Source organism: Rhinatrema bivittatum, chromosome 5, assembly GCF_901001135.1.
Source record: "Rhinatrema bivittatum chromosome 5, aRhiBiv1.1, whole genome shotgun sequence".
NCBI lineage: Eukaryota > Metazoa > Chordata > Amphibia > Gymnophiona > Rhinatrematidae > Rhinatrema > Rhinatrema bivittatum.
This window is the reverse complement of record NC_042619.1, coordinates 105,009,159-105,035,918: the sequence shown is the minus strand read 5'-3', so window position 1 is coordinate 105,035,918 and position 26,760 is coordinate 105,009,159. Positions and strand designations below refer to the sequence as shown.

General features: G+C 42.3%; 1 protein-coding gene across 4 annotated transcripts in view; it reads right to left on the bottom strand.

Annotated features, from left to right (window-relative positions):
- The window catches only part of NBEA (neurobeachin), a 2,460,099-nt gene that overhangs the window by 1,931,282 nt on the left and 502,057 nt on the right, over positions 1-26,760 (bottom strand). The window lies entirely within an intron of this gene.

Sequence of the window (26,760 nt, the reverse complement as noted above, 5' to 3'; positions counted from 1 at the left end):
TAGATCAACAGGTACAGGAATGTTACCCATTCCTTCCCCTAAAATTGCTCATCTAAATGGTGTCAGAGATAGAGCCATTTCTATTGCTGGGCCCCAACTATGGAACTCTATACCAAAAGAACTACGATTGGAACCTGACATCAAATTATTTAAAATGGGCATCAAAACCTGGCTTTTCAAACAAGCCTTCCAAGAATTATTAAATTGTTTTAAGAATACTGGACATATATCAAGGTAATGAATACTTTTAAATTTATTATCTCTGCATTCACCATCTTGCCTCTCTAATAACAAACTTTATTAACAATTAGTTTACTATGCTAATTAGTTAGTATTTTAGTCTATTTAATTATATTATGAAACCATGTATTTACTTCCTTTTCCTTTTGGAAATGCAAATATTATTAAATGAATATTTGTTACCTACTATAAACCGGTTTGATATGTTCACATGAAAAATTATAAATAAATAAATAAATTGTATACCAACTTGGACGATTTTTCAAGTTCAGGAAAACTGTTTAGAAAAACAGGTGAATATACATTTGAAACAAAGCATTTAACAGAACAATTTAAAAAACATCAAAAGCATAATTTTCCTACAACAATTTTGTTGGCCACCTAATCTCTGAAAGCCCTTTCATTGTCAGTTCTACCAAACTGATATAGTCAAACTAGTGTACAAGATCCTTAGATGTAATGATCCTCAATATCTCACCAACCTACTATAAGTTTATAGCCCCCACCATTCTTTACGGTCTTCAGAAACACAGGTACTAGTCTTGCTTTCCTTCAAAAGAGCCCATTTATAAGAAACATGCAGGAGAGAATTATGGAATTTACTCAATTTAGAAATTCAAGACTACAGAACATGTAGAATGAAATTGAAAGCTTTCTACTTCTCACAGGCCTTTGCTGCAGAATTATACACTTTTCGGTCTATTTCTTTTACACCTTTATAAGTAATGGCTTGATTGAGATTTCTCTTTTCTTTATTGTTATTTCTATCAGTTTGTCTTAGACCAACTTGCTTTAATTAGGTGGAATAAACATTTTCTTTAAATAAATTAAATTTATATTGCTGTTTAGGAACAGAGCAGGGCCTTGCGAGTACAGCCTTTGAATTTGAGCTTAATAGCCCAAGGCTGAGGCCTCACTTGTCAGAACAATTTGATGTTGATAAACTGTACCTGGACCTCCCTCAGGAGTGCCTTACCTCCTTAGAAACCCTTGGCCTTTTCCAGAAAATCAATAAGCCAAAAGCTCTAAAGCTCTAAATAAATAATAATAAGCCAACCTATAAAGCCAGACACCCTTGACCTGTTACTGGTACCACTGCACCTATTTAAAAAATGTGAGCTGATGAATATACAGACTACCCAACTCTCCTAATGCATGGAATGTTTTAATAGAGATACAAAAGAAAGGGAGTGCAGACTGGAAAATTGAAGTGACTGTCTTCCCAAGAAATTTGACAGACTTTCAAAATCATGAAAATATATTCACAAGCTTTATTTTGAGCTTATTAAGTTAGGTGTTAAACATGATGGTAGCAGGAGTCCCTTGACATGGGCCCGTGTTTCGTCTGAAGGATTCTTAAGGAGAGACATTAAAGAACAAACACTTTAATCCTAAAATATAAGAACTCAATTAGTCAAAGGGACAGTCCAAACAAAGAGGATCTAGCATCAAACAGGAAATTATTAAATGCTTATAAATGAGATAACAGAAAACAGATATACCAAAGACGATTTCAGAGCACATGAAGAAGCTTCACAGCGAGATGTGCTTGAGAAAGGAAGAGTAAATAGTAATCATGAAACTTGCCTCAAAAATGGGCTAACCAATCAAAGAAAAGCAAAATTGCTTACCTTGTAATAGGTGTTATCCCAGGACAGCAGGATGTAGTCCTCACATATGGGTGACGTCACTGAACGGAGCCCAGGCGGGAAAACTTTCTGTCAAAGTTTCTAGAAACTTTTGACTGGCCCCAGTGAGGCCACTGAGCATGCCCAGCATGCTATGATATTCTCTGCCACAGGTGTCTCTCTTCAGTCTAGTATGTAGCAAAAGCTTTAGCAAAAGAATAATAAAATAAAAAAGGCCCAACTCCGCAGGGTGGCGGGTGGGTTCTGTGAGGACTACATCCTGCTGTCCTGGGATAACACCTATTACAAGGTAAGCAATTTTGCTTTATCCCAGGACAAGCAGGATGCTAGTCCTCACATATGGGTGATTAGCAAGCTAGAGGCTGAGTCATTGTGTAGTGCAATGTTTTTGTTGAATGAGTCAGCCGAAGATCACAGCAGTTCGGTTGTAGTAGGAGTTGGGTTTAAGCTGGAAACAAGTTCTTTAAGACAGATTGTCCATAGGCTGAATCTTGTCATCCTTGCTTGTCCAAACAGTAATGAGCTGCAAAGGTGTGAAGGGAACTCCATGTTGCTGCTTTACATATGTCAAGTATTGGCACTGAACGATAGTGTGCAACTGAAGTTGACATTGCCCTAACTGCATGTGCTTTTACTCGCCCTTGGAGAGGAAGGCCTGCTTTCTCATAGCAAAACTGTATGCAATCTGCTAACCAGTTTGATAGAGTATGTTTACCCACTGCTTTACCTGGTTTGTTTGGGTCATAGGAAACAAAGAGTTGATTGGATTTCCTATGAACAGCAGTGCGATTTAAGTAAAAAGATAGAGTGCGTTTGCAATCTAATGTGTGTAAGGCCCTTTCTCCTTGGTGAGCATGAGGCCTTGGAAAGAAAGTGGGTAAAACTTTAGATTGGTTTAAGTGGAATTCCGTAACTACCTTAGGAAGGAATTTAGGATGAGTACGGAGAACCACTCTGTCATGTAAGAACTTGGTGTAGGGTTCATAAGTGACCAGTGCTTGCAATTCACTAACTCTTCTGGCTGATGTAATGGCAATGAGGAAGATAGTTTTCCATGTAAGGAATTTTAGGTCACTGGAATCAATGGGTTCAAAAGGAGAACGCATGAGTCTAGTTAAAACCAAATTTAGATCCCATTGAGTGACTGGGTGACTAATCGGTGGTTTAAGAAGAATTAAACCTCTCATAAACCTTTTTATGAGAGGTTGTGTAGAAATAGGTGCATCTGATACCTGATTATGGTAAGCTGAAATTGCACTTAAATGTACCCTTACAGAGGAGGTTTGTAGACCAGATTCTGAAAGATGGTACAAGTAGTCCAATAAAGACTTTGTGGGGCAAGTGAAAGGATTGATGTCTTTTTGCCTGCACCACAAAGAGTATCTCTTCCATTTGGAAGCATAGTTCTTCCTTGTGGAAGGTTTACGTGAAGCTATAAGAACTTGGGAAATGTTAGCAGAAAGATTGAGTGGTTGTAAGATCAAGCTTTCAACATCCAAGCTGTCAGTGACAGGGATTGAAGGTTGGGATGCCGCAACTGACCCTGATCCTGAGTTATAAGAGTGGGAGCTACTCCCAGGCGAATGGGATCCCTGACTGAGAGGTCTAGAAGTGTGGGAAACCATACTTGTCGAGGCCAGTATGGGGCTATGAGTATCATTGTCCCCTTGTCCTGTTGTAGCTTCACTAGAGTTTTGGTTATGAGTGGTATCGGAGGATACGCAAATAATAGGCCCGAGTTCCAAGGGCGAGCAAAGGCGCCCTTGGATGGCCTGTTGCTCAGGTTGTATAGGCAACAGTAGTTGTCCACTTTGTGATTCAGATGTGTTGCAAAGAGGTCTACTGTTGGTTGTCCCCAACGATGAAATATCTTGTCCACTACTATGGGATCTAGTGACCATTCGTGCGGTTTGAAGTGACGACTGAGTCTGTCTGCTACTACATTGTGAATGCCTGCTAGGTAAGTGGCCTTGAGAATTATGGAGTTGTTCAAGGCCCAACCCCATATCTGAGCTGCCTCTTGACAGAGGAGGTACGAGCCTGTCCCTCCCTGTTTGTTGATGTACCACATGGCTACTGTGTTGTCTGTTTGGATCAGCACAGTCTTGTTTGTAAGGCAGTCCTTGAAGGCATGAAGAGCATAACGTATAGCTCGAAGTTCCAGGAAATTGATTTGAAATGTTGCTTCGAGCTTTGTCCATGTTCCTTGTGTTTGGAGAGTCCCTATGTGAGCTCCCCAACCCAAGGTGGATGCATCTGTAGTCAGAGTTACCTGTGGGACTGGTTGTTGAAAAGGTAGGCCTTTGCACAAATTGTCCTTGTTCACCCACCATAGAAGAGAAGAGCGTAGTTGGTGGGTTACTTGAATTGGAGAATAAAGTGGTTGAATGGCTTGGATCCATTGTCATCTTAGAGTCCATTGAGTTACCCTCATGGCTAGTCTTGCCATAGGAGTGACATGAACTGTGGAGGCCATGTGGCCTAGTAGTGTAAGAAACTGATGTGCTGTTGCTTGTTTCTTGGAGTGAATCGAGCTTGCTAGTAGTGACAGTGTGTTTGCTCGATCCTCTGGTAGAAATGCCTTTGAGAGGTTTGTGTTTAAATCCGCTCCTATGAATTGAAGCAGGTGAGACGGAGTAAGATGGGACTTTGGATAATTGATGAGAAATCCCATGGAGTGCAGCAGAGCAATAGTTTTGTTGAGAGACTGTACTGCTCCTTGTTGAGATTGGCTTCTGATGAGCCAATCGTCTAGATATGGGAAAACATGTACACTTTGCTTGTGTAGGTGTGCTGTTATTACTGCCAGACATTTTGTAAACACTCTGGGAGCAGAAGCTAGTCGGAATGGCAGTACTTTGTATTGGTAATGATGAATGCCCACCTTGAAGCGTAGGTATTTTCGATGAGGAGGGTATATTGGTATATGGGCATAAGCATCTTGAAGATCCAGAGAACAGAGCCAATCCCCTGCTTGAAGAAGTGGAAGCATTGTGCCTAGGGAAACCATCCTGAACTTTTCTTTTTGTAGAAATTTGTTGAGATTTCTGAGGTCTAGGATGGGTCTTAGGCCTCCAGTTTTCTTTGGAATGAGGAAATATCTGGAGTAGAATCCTCTGCCCTGCTGAGACCTGGGCACTGGTTGTATGGCCCTGGCTGTCAGAAGGGTGGATAATTCTATTTGTAGCTGAATTATTTGGGAATTTTGATGTGGGTAGGAAGTTGGTGGGAATTCTGGAGGAATTGAGAGAAAATTTAGTTTGTAGCCGTGAGCTACAATGGATAATACCCATTGGTCTGTTGTTATCCTTTCCCAGTTGTTGTGGAAAAGGGAAATTCTTCCTCCCACTGGAATGTTTTGATTGGGGTTTTGGAGGTTGGGTCTGATCCCTGGATCTGTGTTCAAAAACCCGTAGCTGGACCCGTCTGTGGAGGAGGCTGGATACGGGCTGGTCTTGGTTGCCTGGCCTGAGAACGCTGGGTAGGTCTAGAAGGCCTAGTTCTCGTAGGTTGATTGTAGTACCTCCTTGGCCTGTAGTATGGACGTCTAGGTTCCCTACGTGGGAAACATCTGGGGGCCTGGGTGGTTGGTTCTTGAGGTAATTGTGACAATTGCCTTAAGATCTCTGTGTGATCCTTAAGTTGCTGGATGGCATCTTGCACTTTTTCCCCAAATAAATTATCTCCACGGCATGGCAGATCTACCAGATTGTCCTGTACTTCAGGCCTGAGATCTGACGCTTTTAACCAGGCCCATCTTCGAGCAGTGATGCCCGCTGCTGCTGTTCTTGAGGCTGTGTCAAAGTTGTCATAAGCAGCCCTAACCTCGTGTTTCCCAGCTTCTAGGCCCTTGGCAATAATTGATTGTGCAGACTCTTGAAACTGTTCTGGAAGAGAATTCGTGAAATGCTCCATCTGCTTCCAGAGATCCGTTTGGTACTGTGTCATGTACAGTTGGTAAGCAGAGATTCTGGAAGATAAAAGTGCACTTTGGTACACTTTTTTGCCCAAAGAGTCCAGAAAGCGATGATCCTTTCCTGGGGGAGCTGATGAATGTGGACGTACCCTTTTAGATTTTTTCTGGGCAGATTCCACTACCACAGATTGATGTGGTAACTGTGTTTTTTGAAAACCTGGTGCCTGCTGCACTAGGTAAGTGGTATCTACCCTTTTATTAACTGCTGGGACTGTACATGGGTGTTCCCACACTCGTTGTTGTAGGTCCAACAGAACTTCGTGGATGGGAATAGCCAAAACTTGTTTTGGTGGGTCCACAAATTGTAATACCTCTAAGGTATGCTGTCTTGAGTCATCTTCAGTGGAAAGTTTGAATGGAATGGTATCCGCCATCTCTTGGACAAAACTTGAAAAGGATAAGTCCTCAGGTGGGGATCTTTTTCTTACTTCAGGTGGTGAAGGTTCTGACATGAACTCTTCTGAAGATGTCTCAGATTGTTGCTCATCCCAAGAGTCATCTTCATCTGGATGTGGATATGGAGTTCTTGGGATTGTTTTAGTAGGAATACCTGATGGTCCAGGTAATGGGTCCTCGATGGAGATCATTGGAGGATTTATGTCCATCCGTTTTTGAGGAGTTTTGTCGACAACTTTTTGATATTTTTGTGAAAGTCGTCGAAAAAGTGCTAATTCCTGGGCCTCAGTATCTTCCTGCTCTGTAACTGTCGAGGGAAGGATGGGTGTCCTCGAAGTAGTAGTAATGCTCTCGGTGTCGATTCCGTCGACGGTGGTAACATTACAGCCGGGATTTGGGCGTATATCGACGTCGATGACGTAATTATTTTTGGTGTCGACGTTGATTGAGCCGTCGGAGCCAAAATTGACCCCGGCATCGGTGTAGTCACCGGCATCGGCAAATTTGCCGGCATCGATGTGGAAAACATCGGCATCGACAATGAAGTCGGTATGGTAAGTAGTTCCTTCAGAGCCTGTGAAATCGCTTGACGGATTAATTCCGACAATTCCGGCCGCACAACCGTTAGGAGCAGAGTGGTTGAGGGCGGTAGCGTAGGCTGAAGCACAATTTCCTGACACGTACCTTGTGGTGGCTCTGGTGTCGATATCGGAGTGGAGGTAGGCCGAGGCGTTATTGACTCCGAGGTTTCCTGATTTTTAGGCCGCTTCGCTGTCGAGGGTTCCTGGGAAGCTGAGTCGGACAACGAGGGGCTTCGATGACGGTGTCTATGTTTCGACTTTGATTTTTCTATCGATTTCGTCGACGTCGAGGACGAGGAAGGGGACGAGTGGTCTCCCGAAGGTCCCGGTTGAGGTTTTTTAAGTACTACCCTCTTAGTCGCTCCAGCCGGAGATGACTTCAATGACTGCGATGTGGAAGGAATGAGTTGAAGGCTGAATAGATGTTCAATCTTTTCAAGCCTGATTTTCCTAGTTTTTGGAGTCATCTCCGCGCACTGAGGACAGTTATGGACATCATGTTTATCTCCTAAACATACCACACATTCAGTGTGTGGGTCTGTAAGAGACATTTTTCTCATGCACACAGGGCATTTTTTAAATCCTGTGGACATTGTGAAATAGACGGCCGTCGATACGACTGAGGAGAATTTAAAAATATCTCCGAAATCAAAATTTTTGACTGGGTTACTTACCGGCCAGCAAGAACAAACCCCGAGAGATTTCTGTGACAGAGAATTTCAAATTTACGACTACTAAGTCGAATAATAGTTGAGGTAAACTCAACGGCTCCGGATCCGCGATGCTAGCTGCAGCGCGGAAAAAACGAAGACTGAAGAGAGACACCTGTGGCAGAGAATATCATAGCATGCTGGGTATGCTCAGTGACCTCACTGGGGCCAGTCAAAGGTTTCTAGAAACTTTGACAGAAAGTTTTCCCGCCTGGGCTCCGTTCAGTGACGTCACCCATATGTGAGGACTAGCATCCTGCTTGTCCTGGGATAATACCCAGTTCTAGTCACATAACATGACTAAGCCAATCACAGTGCACTGCAGCAGGATGAATGAAAAAGAACCCAATCAGCAAAGTCAAGGTCACATGATATACACTATCCCAGTAGTGGCACAACTAGCTTGGTCAGGGTCACATGATGTACAATGTCCAGCAACACAGGAAATCCAAGTGAATGAAAACCAGATATAGAGCCAGCTAGGGAAGAGTCACATGAAAGGCTCCTAGCCTTTCCCGGCTCCTAGACCATTTCTGCCAACATAGTATTCAATCAGCTGTTCTTAAATCCATTTTAATACATAACCAGCAGAGTGTCAGATAATCATGTTATAATGCTAGAGTTAATCTAGAGGTTGGCTTCAAGCCCCTACTCTCTGTTTACAACGCTCTACCTTGGTCTCTCCCCCTTTTCATTTCCTATTCCTAGTTACTCGCCCTTGTTATAATGTAACTTTTGCTTTCTTCTACCACTCTATTTCCTCTATTTAAGTTTTTGACTTGTTATTGTTAATAAGCTATTGTTCTATGTAAACCGAGTTGATTTGATCTGTATCAAGAAAGTCGGTATATAAAAACCCTAAATAAATAAATAAAATAAATGATATATAGTGCCCAATTGGCAGCATAGCAAAACCAATTTAACAAGCTAGTTACAAACAGGTATATTATGTGAATAAGCGTTATAATAAAAAGCTTGTCAGCATAACATGATTAATGTATGAATGTTAAACAGATAGGGGTAGATTTTCAAAGGGGTACGTGCGTAAGATACGCGCGTACCCCCCGAAAACCTACCCCAAATACCCCTTGCGCGCACCGAGCCTATTTTGCATAGGCTCGGCGGCGCACGTAAGCCCCGGGACGCGCGTAAGTCCCGAGGTTTGCAAAAAGGGGGGGGTCTGGGCGTGGCCAGGGGGCACGGTTAGGGATCGCGGCGTGTCCGGGGGCGTGTGGGAAGTTCAGGGGTGTGGCCGAGTACCCCAACACAGCGGCCTGTGTTGGGGCCTGCCGCGCCGGCGCGCATAAGTTACTACTGCCCGGAGGCAGTAGTAACTTCTCCGATAAAGGTAGGGGGGGGTCTAGATAGGGCCAGGGGGGGGGTGGGTTAGGTAGGGGAAGGGAAGGGAAGGGAATGGGCAGCGCGTGCAGGGTTCGGCGCGCGCAAGTTGCACAAATGTGCACCCCCTTGCGCGCGCCGACCCCGGATTCTTTAAGATACGCGCGGCTATGCGCGTATCTTATAAAATCCAGTGTACTTTTGTTCGCGCCTGGTGAACGAACAAAAGTACGCACGCACGTATGTTTTTAAAATCTACCTCATAATATCCTAAATAAACAACCAAAATTCTCTTTGGTATGTCTGTTTTCTGTGCTCTCATTTATAAGCATTTAATAATTTCCTGTTGATACTGTGATCCTCTTTGTTTGGACTGTCCCTTTGAAAAACTGATTTCTCATATTTTAGGATTAAGGTGCTTGTTACTTGATGTTCCTCTTGAAGAAGCCTTTGGGCGAAACACAGGACAGTGTTGGGGCACTACTGCTACCACCTTATTTGTTAACACCTAGCTAATAAAAAGCTCAATATAAAGTTTATGTACATGTTTTTAAGATTTTTGAAGTCTGACAAGCTTATTTGAAGAACAGTCACTTCAATTTTCCCCATCTGCACTCCTTTTCCTTTATATGTGTATGACCTTTTCCACATCTCTAATTTTTGCTTATGTTTCAATATTCAACTATCCCCTATTTGAAAAACAATCCAGGAAAGGGCCACAAAATAAATCCATCCAATATCTAATCTTGATCAGAATGCATCCTACTGGCCTTACTGAGCCCAGTGGAAGGCATGCAGTCTACCATCACTCTGCTAGATGCTAAAGAACATAAGAACATGCCATACTGGGTCAGACCAAGGGTCCATCAAGCCCAGTATTATGTTTCTAACAGTGGCCAATCCAGGCCATAAGAACCTGGCAAGTACCCAAAAATTAAGTCTATTCCATGTTACCGTTGCTAGTAATAGTGGTGGTTATTATCTAAATCAACTTAATTAATAGCAGGTAATGGACTTCTCCTTCAAGAACTTATCCTATCCTTTTTTAAACACAGCTATATTAACGGTACTAACTACATCTATGTGTATGACCTTTTCCACATCTCTAATTTTTGCTTATGTTTCAATATTCAACTATCCCCTATTTGAAAAACAATCCAGGAAAGGGCCACAAAATAAATCCATCCAATATCTAATCTTGATCAGAATGCATCCTACTGGCCTTACTGAGCCCAGTGGAAGGCATGCAGTCTACCATCACTCTGCTAGATGCTAAAGAACATAAGAACATGCCATACTGGGTCAGACCAAGGGTCCATCAAGCCCAGTATTATGTTTCTAACAGTGGCCAATCCAGGCCATAAGAACCTGGCAAGTACCCAAAAATTAAGTCTATTCCATGTTACCGTTGCTAGTAATAGTGGTGGTTATTATCTAAATCAACTTAATTAATAGCAGGTAATGGACTTCTCCTTCAAGAACTTATCCTATCCTTTTTTAAACACAGCTATATTAACGGTACTAACCACATCTTCTGGCAACAAATTCCAGAGTTTAATTGTACGTTGAGTGGAAAAGAACTTTCTCCGATTAGTTTTAAATGTGCCACATGCTAACTTCATGGCGTGCCCCCTAGTCTTTCTATTATCCGAAAGAGTAAAAAACCGATTCACATCTACCCATTCTAGACCTCTCATGATTTTAAACACCTCTATCATATCCCCCCTCAGCCGTCTCTTCTCCAAGCTGAAAAGTCCTAACCTCTTTAGTCTTTCCTCATAGGGGAGCTGTTCCATTCCCTTTATCATCTTGGTTGCCCTTCTCTGTACCTTCTCCATCGCAATTATATCTTTTTTTAGATCCGGCGACCAGAATTGTACACAGTATTCAAGATGCAGTCTCACCATGGAGCAATACAGAGGCATTTTGACATTTTCCGTTTTATTCACCATTCCCTTCCTAATAATTCCCAACATTGTTTGCTTTTTTGACAGCCCCAGCACACTGAACTGATGATTTCAATGTGTTATCCACTATGATGCCTAGATCTCTTTCTTGGGTAGTAGCACCTAATATGGAACCTAACTTTAGAATGGGTTATTTTTCCCTATATGCATCACCTTGCACTTGTCCACAATAAATTTCTTCTGCCATTTTGATGCCCAATTTTCCAGCTTCACAAGGTCTTCCTGCAATTTATCACAATCTGCTTGTGATTTAACTACTCTGAACAATTTTGTATCATCTGCAAATTTGATTACCTCACTTGTCGTATTTCTTTCCAGATCATTTTATAAATATATTGAAAAGTAAGGGTCCCAATACAGATCCCTGAGGCACTCCACTGCCCATACCCTTCCACTAAGAAAATTGTCCATTTAATCTTACTCTCTGTTTCCTGTCTTTTAGCCAGTTTGTAATCCACGAAAGGACATCACCACCTATCCCATGATTTTTTTTTTCAATTTTATTTTATAATTGTATTTATGCATTTCAATACTTATAACAAAAATCATAATCCAGATAGTTATACAAATATAATTCCACAAATAAGCTTACTTCAATTATAGATTTCTATCTGATCTTCATATGTAATATTTAATGAGGTAATTATCTTATGAAGTTAAACGTAATGGAGCAATATCAGAAGAAATTCTAGGAAACTACTTTCAACCAGATGAACAATTGAAATAATGAGTAATATCAGTATTTTCTATTTAGCCTCTAGTTCTCAAGTCACACTCTCCTGGGGGCATGAATCTAAGAAGACCAGTAATTGTGATACTTCAAAGAAAATAAATTTCTGTTGGAACAATATTTCACACTTACATGGGAATTTTAACAACATCTTCCCCCCTTTCGCTTCTACCTCTGTTCTTAAACCAAGAAACTTTTTCCTTCTGTCTTGAGATTGTTTAGATAGGTCAGGGTATATCCATATTCTAGCACCATGAAAAAGAAGCAGTTTATTTCTCATATAGGACTTAAATACTACATCCCTGTCTGTAGCAAATGAAAAAGATACATGTAATACAGATCTATTTGTAATAACTGTGTCAACAGTGGATTCAAATACCCCTGTTAGATTTAAAGAATTTTGACCTTCGGTGTTAACCTGTTCAGGTATTCCCTTAGGCATTACATAATAAATCTTAGAGACAGTGCGAATAACAGATTGAGGAATTTTTAAAAGTTCTACTAAATATTCTTTGAACATATCATACGGAGAGATCAAGTCAAGTTTTGGGAAATTCATTACTCAAATTTAAATATTTAAATGAATTCTCCAAAACTTCTAATTTCTTATCGTGAACTATCTCCGCACGAGCAAACTTCTGCTGCCATACTTCCAGATTATCTAATCTCTTCTCTGTTTACTGGATTTTTACATCAGTATTTGACATTGAAATTTCAATATTCCTAAATCGTTGATTTGTATCCACTGTTATCTTTGTTAAATTTGCTACTGATAGCTCCAAAGCTTTTATAGTGTCCCAAAGTGTGTCCATTGTTATTTCAGCTGGTTTTTCCAGATGTAATAAAGGACTGTGATTTTGATGTTTAGAATACTTTCCACTATTTTTCCTGGCACTGAAGTCAGGCTAATCGGTCTGTAGTTTCCCAGATCGCCCCTGGAGCCCTTTTTAAATATGGAGGTTACATTAGCTATCCTCCAGTCTTCAGGTACAATGGATGATTTTAATGACAGGTTACACATTTTTACTAATAGGTCTGAAATTTCATTTTTTAGTTCCTTCAGAACTCTGGGGTGTATACCATCCGGTCCAGGTGATTTACTACTCTTCAGTTTGTCAATCAAGTCTACCACATCTTCTAGGTTTACCATGATTTGGTTCAGTCCATCTGAATCATTACCCATGAAAACCTTCTCCGGTACGGGTATCTCCCCAACATCCTCTTCAGTAATCACCGAAGAAAAGAAATCATTTAATATTTCCACGATGGCCTTATCTTCTCTAAGTGCCCCTTTAACCCCTCGATCATCTAACGGTCCAACTGACTCTCTCACAGGCTTTCTGCTTCAGATATATTTTTAAAAGTTTTTACTGTGAGTTTTTGCCTCTACGGCCAACTTCTTTTCAAATTATCTCTTAGCCTGTCTTATCAATGTCTTACATTTAACTTGCCAACATTTATGCATTATCCTATTTTCTTCTGTTGGATCCTTTTTCCAATTTTTGAATGAAGATCTTTTGGCTAAAATAGCTTCTTTCACCTCCCCTTTTAACCATGCTGGTAATCGTTTTGCCTTCTTTCCACCTTTCTTAATGTGTGGAATACATCTGGACTGGGCTTCTAGGATGGTATAACAATGACCATGGCTCTTGCACACTTTTTACCTTTGTAGCTGCTCCGTTCATTTTTTTTTTTTTATATATATTTTTTTTTATCAAGGTTACCCTTTTGAAAGTTTAGCACAAGAGCCATGGATTTGCTTACTGTCTCCCTTCCAGTCATTAATTCAAATTTGATCATATTATGATCACTATTGCCATGCGGCCCCACCACCGTTATCTCTCTCACCAAATCCTGTGCTCCACTGAGAATTAAATCTAAAATTGTTCCCTCTCTTGTCGGTTGCTGAACCAATTGCTCCATAAAACTGTCATTTATTCCATCCAGGAACTTTATCTCTCTAGCATGTCCCGATGATACATTTACCCAGTCAATATCGGGGTAATTGAAGTCTCCCATTATTACCGTACTACCAATTTGGTTAGCTTCCTTAATTTCTCTTAGCTTTGGAATAATGATCTTAAATCAACCATGGATAAGACTATACCTTGGAAGACAATCATCACTATGAATTCCAAACCACCTCCTGGATCTTGTAGGATTTACTTGAAATGAAAAGAACTGTAAGAAGACTTGAACAGAAAATATGGAAATCAAAGTCACAAGCTGATAGAAATGACTGCAGAAGACACCAGATAGCCTACAACCAAGCAATAATTGCAACAGGACAAGAATCAGCCAAATAAGTGGGGATTCCCAAGCTGAAGGATGCATGGAAATCTTTATAATATATTAAATATTCTTTGATAAATATGCAATCAATATTTTAACTAGACATAGTAGGGCAGAGTTAAAGGAAATTAGTTAAATTACATAGTTAAGACTGCTTGGCCAAAACTACTATGTTCACATGAGGCATTTTTTAGGCATTGATGAGCAGCACAAACAGATGGAAAACTAGGTGGCTGCTCTGCATATATCTTTTATGGAAACAGAGCAAAGATGGACTACAGAAGCAGCTGTAACTATCACTTGATGGGCCTTCACTTTGTTCTGACAATATTACTCTGAGTGATTATAGCAGTAAGACATGCAACCAGACATGTGAGTTGAAATAATTCTTTTTTAACTGAAAAATCCTGCTTTGCTTGGTTGTAGATGAATAGTTGCAAAGAATTCATGTGAAATATTGTTTTTTTCTAAATAGAATAATAAAGCTCTTCTGCAATCTATAGTATGAATAGCCTGTTCACCTGTGTTAGCATGCAGTCTTGGAAACAATGTTGGCAACATGATGGATTGATTTAAATTTATTTATTTGTTTTTATATACCGACATTCGATCGAGATATCACATTGGTTTACATTTAACTGTAAAGGCAAATAAGACATGGGTAGCTTATTTTACAAGATAACTTAGAGAATTACATGTAACAATTAGGGAATGTGAGGTAGGGCTATTGGATTACATTATCAACTAGGTTTCTTGAGCACATAAACAAAAACATAGTAACTTAATTTAATTTTAACTTAAAAAATGATAGCTTATTAGAGATGTGCTTCGTTTTTTTCTACTGGGTCGTTTTTTGACTCGGATACTTCGTGGTAAAATTTGGGTTTTCTCGTTTAGTTTTTTTGAAAAACGAAACGAGGAAACCCGAAACCGGCCCAAAAAACGAAGCAGGAAACGAAGCTAAAAAAAAAACCACCCCAAGCATTTAAATTCATTTTAATACATTACATACAACCCCCCCCCCCACCATCCCGATCCCTCCCCAAGACTTACTAACATCCCTGGGGGTCCAGCGGGGTCCCGGGTTCCATTTGTCCCTCCGTGCCCGGTGTGCTACTGCAAGCTGTGCTCCTCAAAATGGTGCCGAAAAGCCTCTGAACTACTATGTCACAGGGGCTACCAGTGCCATTGGTCAGCCCCTGTCACATGGCCATCAGCGCCATCTTGTGCTCATACCATGTGACAGGGGCTGACCAATGGCGCCGGTAGCCCCTGTGACATAGTATGGGCAAAGGCTATCGGCGCCATTTTGATTCCTGGCAGCCGACAACAAAATTGTTCCCGGACACCCGCTGGACCCCCAGGGATTATTGGCAAGCCTTGGTGGGGGGGGGGGGGGGTCAGGAGGCTCCCCCAAGCTGGCCAAAAGTCCCTGGGGGTCCGGGAGCGATCTCCTGCACTCGTGCCTCCTGACGCCCCCCCCCCCCACCAAGGCTTGCCAATAATCCCTGGGGGTCCAGCGGGTGTCCGGGAGCAATTTCGTTGTCGGCTGCCAGGAATCAAAATGGCGCCGATACCCTTTGCCCATACTATGTCACAGGGGCTACCGGCGCCATTGGTCAGCCCCTGTCACATGGTATGAGCACAAGATGGCGCCGATGGCCATGTGACAGGGGCTGACCAATGGCGCCGGTAGCCCCTGTGACATAGTAGTTCAGAGGCTATTCGGCACCATTTTGAGGAGCACAGCTTGCAGTAGCACACCGGGCACGGAGGGACAAATGGAACCCGGGACCCCGCTGGACCCCCAGGGATTTAGTAAGTCTTGGGGAGGGATCGGGATGGGGGGAGGGTGGTTGTATTATACTTAATCTTAATGTTTGGGGTGGTTTTTAATTTAAAAAAAAAAAAAAAGTGCCCCTCTCCCCACACAAACCCGAAAAACGAAGTTTCCCCGAAGTTCGGGGAAAATCCTTTTCGGGTTTCGGGGCCCCCGAACCACGACAAATTAGGCAATTTTGTTGCAATTGCCTAATTCGTGATAAACGATTGCACATCTCTAACAATAATTAGAACTTAAAAACTTAAATAATTTAACAGATCGAGGCAACAGTAGGTTAACAGAGACTGAAGAGCTTGCAGAGTTATATGAGAGTTTCGTTGAGGGTGGGAAACCATGATGTTATAGTGGGCGTGGGGTCCTTTAATGGGTACGCTTCGAAATTTGGGATTGGTCACTAATGTCCAGTTAGGTGGAGGATTTCCTGAGGGATCAGGGGGTGGGTTGATGGTGTCCTGGTAGTTGGGGATGTGGGATAGGCTAGTTTTCTGGAGGAAATGCTTTTTGGAAGTGCCATCTTTTCAGGTGCTTTTTGAAGATTTGGGCTGAGGGTTCAGTTCTAAGTTGAGGTGGAAGATTGTTCCATCGTGAGGGGCCTGCAACTTAAAGGGTAGATAAGTGTACTGCTTGGGGGGGGGGGGGGATTGTGAGGAGTCAGGATTCAGATGAGCGAAGACTCCTTTGTGGTGTGAAGAGGTGGAGGGATGTGTCGAGCCAGTTTATCTTCTTGTTGTTCAGTTTTTTGTGGAGGATTGTTAGGGTTTTGTATTGAATCCTGAAGTTTATAGGTAACCAGTGAAGGTCCTTGAAGATGGGTGTGATGTGGTTGGATTTTTTGCTGTTTGTGAGGGATCTCGCAGCTGCGTTTTGGAGTAGCTGCATAGGTCTGAGGGTGGAGGTCGGGAGGCAGAAAAGGAGGGTGTTGCAGTAGTCAAGTTTGGAGAATAGTAGAGCTTGGAGGACGGTGCGATGGTCTGGGTAGTGGAGAAGCGGTTTGAGTCGTTTAAGGATTTGTAGTTTGAAGAATCTGTCTTTTATCATTGTGTTGATGTGTTGTCATTGGTCCCCAAATAGATGACAACACTGATATCAAAAAGTAGTATACTGAGGGCAATTTTCAAAAGCCATTTACCAAGTTAAGTACTGATTTACCTGGGTAAATATGCTGACTGAAAATTGCCCAGCTCTTACCAGATGATCAGCAACAAGCATACTTTAAACCTGGTAAAAAATATATGGGCTTAGAAACATGGTAATGTCAGGCAAGAGAAATAATGTGTGTAGATTATATTTTCAAATCTAAACACATTAGGCCAGATTTTCAAAGGCATTTACACACTTAAAACTTGGCTTCACATGTCTAAATGTACAGTATTCGTGTAAGTGGGCTTTTGAAAATTGCTACAATATGCCATTGAATTAATAGATTTCATCTGTGTTAAGTGCACTTAACATGGCTTTTGAAAATTTCTACAACAGCATGTTACATTTATAGTGTACTCCTTTGAAAATTCAACTGATTTTCAAAAGAAAAAGCATCCTTAGAAAAAGCAAGTATAAATCGCTGCAGGTACTTTTTTCCTCTTTTTACAGTAGATTTCAAAGAGGAAAGTACTCATGCATCTATGCAGATACTTTTGAAAACTGCCCCAACTTGTCTTTTCCATTTAGTTTAAGCACTTACTGCTCACTTTGAAACAAGTTGTCTTTTTCTATTTTTATGCCTCAAGTTCTCATCACATTTAATCTTTTTTGCCACTTCTATGGCCCATTTGTCTAGCTATCTATATAACTTTGTAAAGTAGAGTTGCTCATCTGTAACAAGTGTTTTCCAAGGACAGCAGGATATCAGTCCCCATATATGGCTGACCTCATCAGATGAAGCACGAAACAAAAAACAATGTCAATTTCTAGAACTTTGACTGAGCCTTACTGGCTTGTTCTTGAAATGCTATTATACCATTCGTCCATGCAGGGTCAATTTAGTCTCTTTTTAGCAAAGAATGAAAATAAATGTTGGAGAAACCAACTCAACAGGGAGGTAGGTGGTTCTCATGAGGACTGACATTCTGCTGTCCTTAAAGAACACCTGTTACAGGTAAGCAACTCTGCTTTCTGTGAGGACAAAAAGGATGGCAGTAGTCATACATGGGTAAACCCTAGCTGCATGTTGCCTCCAACAAAAAAGTGGCAACAACAAAACAGTGCCGATAGGCACAAGAACAATATTTTGTTTGAAAAATCATTTTTCATACTTTATTCTTAAACTATGAAGTGCAGCCTGGAACAAAAACAAAGGGCCTTAGGCAGGAAAAGAGTTGGGTTCTATATCTCAATCAAATTCGAAGGACAGATACTGTCGCATTGGCTATCCCTATCCAACTAGTAATAAGAAGGGAATGAGTGAAAAGAACTCTACCTCACAGCCTTGCAGATATCCATGGGGCTAATCACAGGTGAGGCACAGATGCTGCAGTGGATCGGACAGAATAAGACATGACATGGCCCACCAGATTCAACCTTGCCTGGGCATAATAGAAGGAGATGCAATCTGCTAGTCAATTAAAGATGGTCAGTTTGGCAATGGTGATTCCCAGCTTGTTTGTATTGAAAGAAAAAGTTTGGTAGACATTTTATGGTCTTCAGTCCGCTCCAGATAGAAGGCCAAGGCTCTCTTGCAATCCAAACTGTGCAGCATTTATTCACTTTTGTGGTCATGGCGCCTGAGGAAAAATGTTGAACGGAACATTGACTGGTTAAGGGGCTCTTAGGGAAGATAAGGAAATTGCAGAAAGACTAAATTAATTCTTTGCTTCCGTGTTTACTAATGAGGATGTTGGTGAGATACCTCGCCTCTTACCGGCGAGATTGCAGCCGGTGCCCTCGACCCATCGGGGTCCCTGAGCTACCCGACGCCATCCCTGGGTCAAAAGACCACCTTTTGCAACCCTGCTCCACCCGGCCATCGATCTCGCCCCCTGCCGACGTCAGAACCGCGACCGAAGGACCTTTAAAGTAAGCGCCAACCCGCGGCATCGCACGCCAAAGGAGCGCGACCAAGGGGCTTGCCCCTTAGTGCGCCCCTTTGCGCTTTCCCTTTGCAATTCCCCTCCTCTTAATCACCATTGCACTACATCCCTTACCTCCCCCTACACTCTCCCTGCCCAAACAAACACAGACAGTTCCATCCCTGACCCCAAACTTCCCATCCAACTCACCCTACCCTATCCTAGACCTCAACCAACATCTCAAGAGTGCTCCCCCAATTATATACCTATAAATCTGCCTCTTGTATTACACCCAACCACCCTGCCTCCTCTACCACTATCACAGTAGCATCCTAACTCCACCTCTTCGCCCCCTTGCTATAAAACCAGCAATGCCACCCACACTGCTCCCTTGTTCCATCCCCACCCTCAAGTACCACTCTCGTACTCTTGACCTAACTATCCTAAGCCCCATACCATACTTTCCAAGAAGGCTGATCCCCATCATGGCATCCCCCCTTACCCAATTCATGGGCCTCTCCCTGATCTCACTAATACTCTTCAACGCCAAATCGTTAGTGAAAAAAACTCACTTACTTAGCGATATTCTCCACGACCCCAAACCTGACATATGTGCCATAACCAAAACATGGTTAAAACACACCGATATCTCCCTCCCTCAACCAAATGTCTTTAGACTCATACATTTTCTCTATACCTAAGATTAAAAAAAAGAGGAGGTGGCATACTCCTAGCCGCAAAAAAAGATCTTAAACTGACTTCCCAAAAGGTCAACACCCCCCACAAATATGAAGTAGTTTTTTTCAAATCCACAGCCCTCCAACTCTGCCTTATATACACCTCCCAGGCCTCCTCGAAAGTGACTCATCTCCCCAATTGAATTTTTTTTGCAGACTCTCTAACCCCTGACCTCCCCACCATCATCCCTCAGGGATTTTAATCTCCACATCGACTCTCATCCTCAATCCCCAGCTTGCGAAGCCTTCATCTCATCTCTCGAAGCTATGGGCTATACACAAATCATACACTCACCCACCCACAAAGCAGGCCACATGCTTGATCTCATTTTCACTAACTCCGACATCCACCATAATGAACCCCAACATGCTCCCTTGTGCCTTGGTCTGACCACTCCATCATAAAGACTACCCTTTCCCTAAAACAATCCACACCCACCCCCCCTTAATCTCACACTTTCAAGTACCGGAAACCATGTTCGAGAGATGACCTCATACCTGATTGCTCTAATATCACTAATAAAATTGATCTTTCTACTGCTGAAAATGCCATTTCCACCTGGTTCAATGTCACTCTCAACATCGCTGATCAGCTATGCCCTTCCGCCTCAAAAACCATCAACCCTGCCCACAACAACAAAAAACCTTGGTACTCTTCAGAATTAAAGGCACTAAAAAATCTACTTAGAAACACAGAAAGACAATGGCAAAAACACCCTACACCAGCTATTAGAGCATCCTACTACCTTACTATGCACAACTACAGGATCATCATACAAAAAACGAAACAAGACTATTACGCTCACAAAATTCACAATCTTCAATATAATGCCAAGGCTCTCTTCACCATTGTCTCCGACCTCACCATATCCCCCTCCCTTCACACACCCACTTCTGGTACCAAAAACCAATGCAATGACCTAGCTCGCTTCTTCCAAAATAAAATCTCTGCTCTTACTGCCCACTTTCCCCATGACACCTGTAACACCAACTTCCACCTCTCAAAACCCACTACAACACTATCCTGCTTCGAATCTACATCATCCCTTGAAATTGAAAATATCCTAAAGAAAATGAAACCCTCATCACACCCAGCAGAAACCATACTACCTAAACTCCTCCTCTCCATCCCCAACACAATTGCCAAACCCATATCAGACATAATCAACTGCTCCCTAGTACAAGGCAACGTTCCACCCATCCTAAAACAGGCAATAGTCAAACCAATCCTCAAAAAACCAAACCTTGATCCCTCCATTCTCTCCAACTTCAGACCCATCTCAAATCTACCTTTCCTCTCCAAAGTCATTGAAAGACTGGTCAACACCGCCTAACTGAATACCTCGACCAGCACAAAATCCTCTCCCCATCCCAATTTGGTTTTCGCAAACACCTTAACACAGAAACCCTCCTCCTATCCCTCATGGACAATATACTCAAAGGACTCGATAGCGGAAATTCCTACCTTCTAGCTATGCTTGACATCTCAGCAGCATTCGATACAGTTAACCATGACATCCTTATTAATCTCCTCATGAACACTGGCATCACAGGAACCGCATTACTTTGGTTACAATCCTACTTAAAAAACAGACACTACACTGTCACCCTAGGAACTCACGAATCTGACCTCATCAACCTTGACCATGGTGTTCCCCAAGGCTCTTCATTATCCTCCACCCTGTTTAAAATTTATATGCTCCCCCTAACACAACTGCTCACAAGTCTCGGAATTACCCACTACATCTACGCCGATGATGTTCAAATACTCATCCCTCTCACAGAATCACTACCTGGGACTCCTGCCTTACCTCTATTAACCAACTCCTCAATAAGATTAACCTCAACCCCCACAAAACTGAACTACTTATCATTTCTACCAACCCCACTCTCACTGAGAATCCCCCCTCACTCTCTAATTCATTTTCCCAACACACTCGAAACATTGGAATCATCATAGACAACCAAATCTCATTAAAACCATTCATCAAAGCCACCCTAAAAGAATGCTATTTCAAACTTCACACATTGAAGAAATTACAACCTCTACTACACCTCGCTGATTTCCTCACAGTGCTCCAATCTATTATATTCTCCAAACTCAATTACTGTAATTCATGACTCATTGGTCTCCCCTCCACCACCACCAAGCCCTTACAACTCCTTCAGAATGCCACTGCCCAAATCCTAACAAATTCCCGAAAAAGAGATCATATCACACCCATATTGAAAGACCTACACTGGCTTCCCATCAACGCCAGAATACAGTTCAAATCCCATCAACGCCAGAATACAGTTCATACACAAATCTACCATAAATGAAAACACTCAATGGCTCAAACAGCCTCTCCAACTCCACACCTCCAATAGACACACACGTACTGTTCACCAAGGAACCTTACAGCTTCCCTCCCACAAACTCACAAATCTTACCTCCACAATGAAGAGAGCATTCTCATTAGCTAGTCCATCCTTGTGGAACTCCATGCCCCACGACCTCCGTACAGAAACCTTCACTCCCAAATTCAAAAAGAAGCTAAAAACGTGGCTGTTTCAACAGGCCTTTTCCTAAACAGCCCTTTCCTACACCACATTCCAACCAAAATGTTCATATTCCTCCTTGAAGCATACCTCTTACACACATTATTAGGGGTGTGCATTCGTTTTGAACGCATATGTAAAACGCAACGTAATTTTTTTTTTAACTTAAAAAAGTGATGAGGTGAAAACGATCGGATTTCCAACTTATTCAACATAGCTATGTGGAATACGTTGGAAATCGCGATTGTTGATCCTAAATAAAAATTTAAACCCCTCACCCTCCTTAATCCCCCCCAAGACTTACCAAAACTCCCTGGTGGTCGAGCTGGGAGTCAGGACGCCATTTCTGTATTCCTTTGCGAGGAGCACGTGACGTCGGCGTCACGTCGGAGTGACGCGGACGTCACGTGATTCCCCGCGCGTTCGCTCCGGGACCCTCGTTGGACACAACTGGACCCCCCAAGCTGGCCAAAAGTTCCGGTTGTGTCCAACGAGGGTCCCGGAGCGAACGCGCGGGGAATCACGTGATGTCCGCGTCACTCTGACGTGACGCCGACGTCACGTGCTCCTTGCAAAGGAATACAGAAATGGTGTCCTGACTCCCCGCTCTACCACTAGGGAGTTTTGGTAAGTCTTGGGGGGGATTAAGGAGGGTGAGGGGTTTAAATTTTTATTTAGGGAATCGGTGCACGTCTGGACATAGACTCAACTTATAGAATTCTACATATGTCCATATTGACCGAAATTGACCCCCCCCTTTCGACTTATGGACTTATGAACATAAACCTTTTGTCTGCACATCCCTACACATTATTGAGCCGGAAACAGGCCAGCCACCCTCTTGGCTTGTACATAAGTCACCCTCCCCCTCTTCCCTTTTCCATTCCTCTCCTTATATAAATCTCCTACAACAAATATTTATCCTATCACCCCCTTCAATCACCCCCTCCCCCTAAGCCTCCACTATTGTATCCTCTCTACCTTCCTTTATTTGTAAACCTCAAAGTTTTTTACCTTTCTGCATATGACGACCAAGTTTACTGTTCTTTTTTCATATACTATCAAATGTTAATCATACATTATCTACCGTTCTTTTTTCATATATTACCAAATGTTAATCATATGTTATCTAAATGCATTCTATTGTTCTCCCAAGCGTTTCATGTAACGGTTGTGCCGTTTCCCCTGGCCGTCCGCTTGTTCCTTGTAAACCGGTATGATGTACAAATGGTTATCAGTATATAAAAAAAATGATAAATAAATAAATAAATATCAGTTCTGGAGATAGTTTTCAGGGGTGATGAGTCAGATGAACTGAACGAAATCACTGTGAACCTGGAAGATGTAGTAGGCCAGGTTGACAAACTAAAGAGTGGTAAATCACCTGGACCGGATGGTATGCATCCTAGGGTACTGAAGGAACTCAAAAATGAAATATCTGATCTATTAGTTAAAATTTGTAACCTATCATTAAAATCATCAATTGTACAGAATGCTCCACATGTACTGGCCCATGAAGACCTGGTACACAGCTATGCAGGTAATAAGCATAGAACCTTAAAAGCCTCTCTCACAAAAGAATCCACAGATGTAACATACTTCCCCAGGGGCACTGAGAAGTTGATTCTTGACCTCTTGGCCTTTTTAAGAGCAGATTCAATGGCCACAGACTGGAGTGGCCACTTATCAATCGGGGAGCCTTTTTGACGATGTAGACCATGTCTACTTTCCTATGTACAGGAGCCACTGTCAGGGGCTTTTCCCACATCCTCATCAGCACCACCTGAAGGATCTTGTGAACTGGGACTGCAACAATCTCCTTAAGGAGCTCCACAAACTGGAGGATGTTCAGCATCTTGTTCCAGGACTCTTCCTCCATCTGTAACTTAAATGGAATGGTCTCAGCTGTTGCCCTCACAAATTCAGTGAAGATGACGTCCTCAGGCAGGGACTTCCTTCTGACTGGTGGAGGAGAGGAGTCAGAAGGGAGACGTGTAGATATTTCCTCTTCAGAGATATCTGCAGAGTCGTAGCCGTACCCCCATGAATATTGAGCGCCTGAGACACTGCAGTCTGCACTAAGCTCTCTCTCAATGCTCTGTCCTTAGCCAGTGGGTCTCAGACCGATGCAGCTGGCTGTTAGAGTCTAGATACAGAGGAACTCCAGTGTCCTGAGGAATCTGAAGAGCTGGAGATCAGCAGTGGGTTGGCAGCCATTGACCCTGATGTCTCTCTGGGTGTCAGTGATGGAATAGTCATCGACACCAATGTCGGCATTGAGGAAATGCTGCTGAGCACCTGGAGTTGAGCAGTGGCTCAAGGATATTCTATGTGCCCCGATTCCTCGGTATTTAAGCCCTGCAACATCTTTTCCATGGCTTGCTGGATCCTTTTTTCCAATTCCTTCTCAAAAATCGCTGAAGCTAACATTCCTGTTTCCCGGGAGCAGAACTGACCACATCTTCTTTGGAATCAAGAGGTGGGTGGGTGGAAGACACCAGGACTGATGGAGACTGGTGTCCTGAAGATGAGCTCTCCTCACTGCGGGGCTGATTAGAGGGGCTCTTGGCTGGCAAATCATCATCCTCGCTCCTGGAATTGGGCATCGATGGAGACCAATATCGATGCTACTTCAGCTTCCCCTGATATTTAAGATGGGTCTTCCTCAATGCTGAGATTGAAGAGAAAGAACCAGATGCCTTCTTTTAGTGGGTGGAATCTTACCAAGGTCTGTCTCCATGTTCCCTACCAGCCACTGATGTCGAGGAAACTGATGGTCTCCCCTGATGTTGATGGCTCTTTTACCATCAATGCAGCTCCGGGGTCCTTCAATGACTATGCCTCCAGTTCCTGATGGATCCATCATCCCATGCCCTAACAGATGTTCCATAAGATCCAATCAGCACTGTCATCCTTTAGGGGTCATTTCCATGCACCTACTGATGTCATGTGATGTCTCCAAGTGGAGGACACATCTATCATAGGGGTCCATGAAAAACATGCCCTGCCAAGGGCACCACTGGAACCTATTAGAAATGATGGAGCAAAACTAAAGTGATGCAAAATCAAATTCGATGGTGGTAGAGGTCGATGGACTGGCAGGCATCGAGGGTCCCACTACCATGGGAATAAATGTAAATGGAAACTTAGAAAATGCTGAAGAAATGAAACTAAGAGATGAAACTGGAACCCCGTGATTGATGGCCTTACCTGAAAAAAAAAAAAAAAAAGCATGAAAAAATTTTAAAAACTTCAGTGAGAAGAAGAGAAGAGGCTCAAACTGCGACCAAATGCCTCTGCAGAAAGAGAGAGACTGAAGGGACCTCGCATAGACACATGGTGTTTCTGGAAACTTTGATATAGTTTTTCCATGTCAGGCTCTATTGAATATGTCACCCATGTGTGAGGGCTGCCATCCTGCTAGCCCTCGGAGAAATAATAAATATTCTAGTCTATTTGGGATATGGAAGGCATTTGTATCATCTGCAAAACTGGTCATGTCAATTCTTATCTTTCCCTCCACATTATTAATAAAACTATTAAGCAGCAGAAGTCCAGGACCAGACCCTTATATGATCATAAACATCACCTTATTCTAGATGGTCCTTCAGCCAATTTCTCACCCACTTACAAATGGATCACAAAACTTAATCATCTACATTTTAAAATTGGCTGTTAATGAAGGAACATTTCAAAACTTTTAGCAAAAATCTATGAAAAAGTTTGTTATATTAAATTTGCTAATATTTAAAACTCTGTAAGTTTAGACTTGCAGAACCTCTTGCTTCTCAACTCCGAGTAATTCTTACTAATTATTAACATTTTCTATGTTTGCACAACTATTTCCTTTTCTACATTGACTTCCAATATTAAACACATATTTCACGGGAAAACTAATTATTTCTAGCTCTGAATTAGATCAATATTTGAATACAGGTATCACATGTGTCCTTTTAAAGTGATCAAAAGGCTGTGCGTGCTACTGTTGAAAAAGAAATTGCTACAAAATGTGACAAGATGGCGACACTGTTGCCAAGTGTTGGAGTCACTGCTGGTTGGAGAAAACCATCAGCTTCTGGAAGACTTTGATGAGAATGAAATTCCAAAGCCTGACAAATTTAAAAAGATTCCTTCATCAGGTTCCTTGAATGCCATCCGAATGTCTGTAGCAAGTGGTTGCCTTTAAAACAGATGGAGACCAACATTGATAAGAACCCAACCTGGGAGAGTTTGGAATCAAAGCAAAAACAGTGCCAATTAAAGAAAATGACCAGAACCACCAAAAATGCCTTTGGGTCTGAGAAATACAGAAGACATGCCAAAGCCAGAGTAAGTATTTATTGGCCTCTCCTGCTAAAACTAAAGGCAGAGGGGAAGCAAAACAACAGCTTTGATAACAGAGCAAAGAAAAATGCTTTACCTCAGACACCTGGACATAAGACCAGAAAGATGACATCTACCACCACCCCATTCTCAAGTACCACCCAAATCTAATAAACAATATTCCCATAAGTCAGGATATGGCAAAGATTTGAAGCATTCTGAAGATAAAGATTGGAAGCCTGTCTCTCGCTGGGTAGGTAAAGATGACCTTAGTCTCAGGAGATCTGTGAGAACAGCAGCATGAAGAGCCTCTATTCACCACCTGCTACCATCAACAGCATGAAGCAGTTTGACAGGGACTTAGAAGGTGTCTCTTTGGGCATCTGCCAATTGAAACGCCTTTCTCGAGTGTTTGATGATGTCATTAATAAA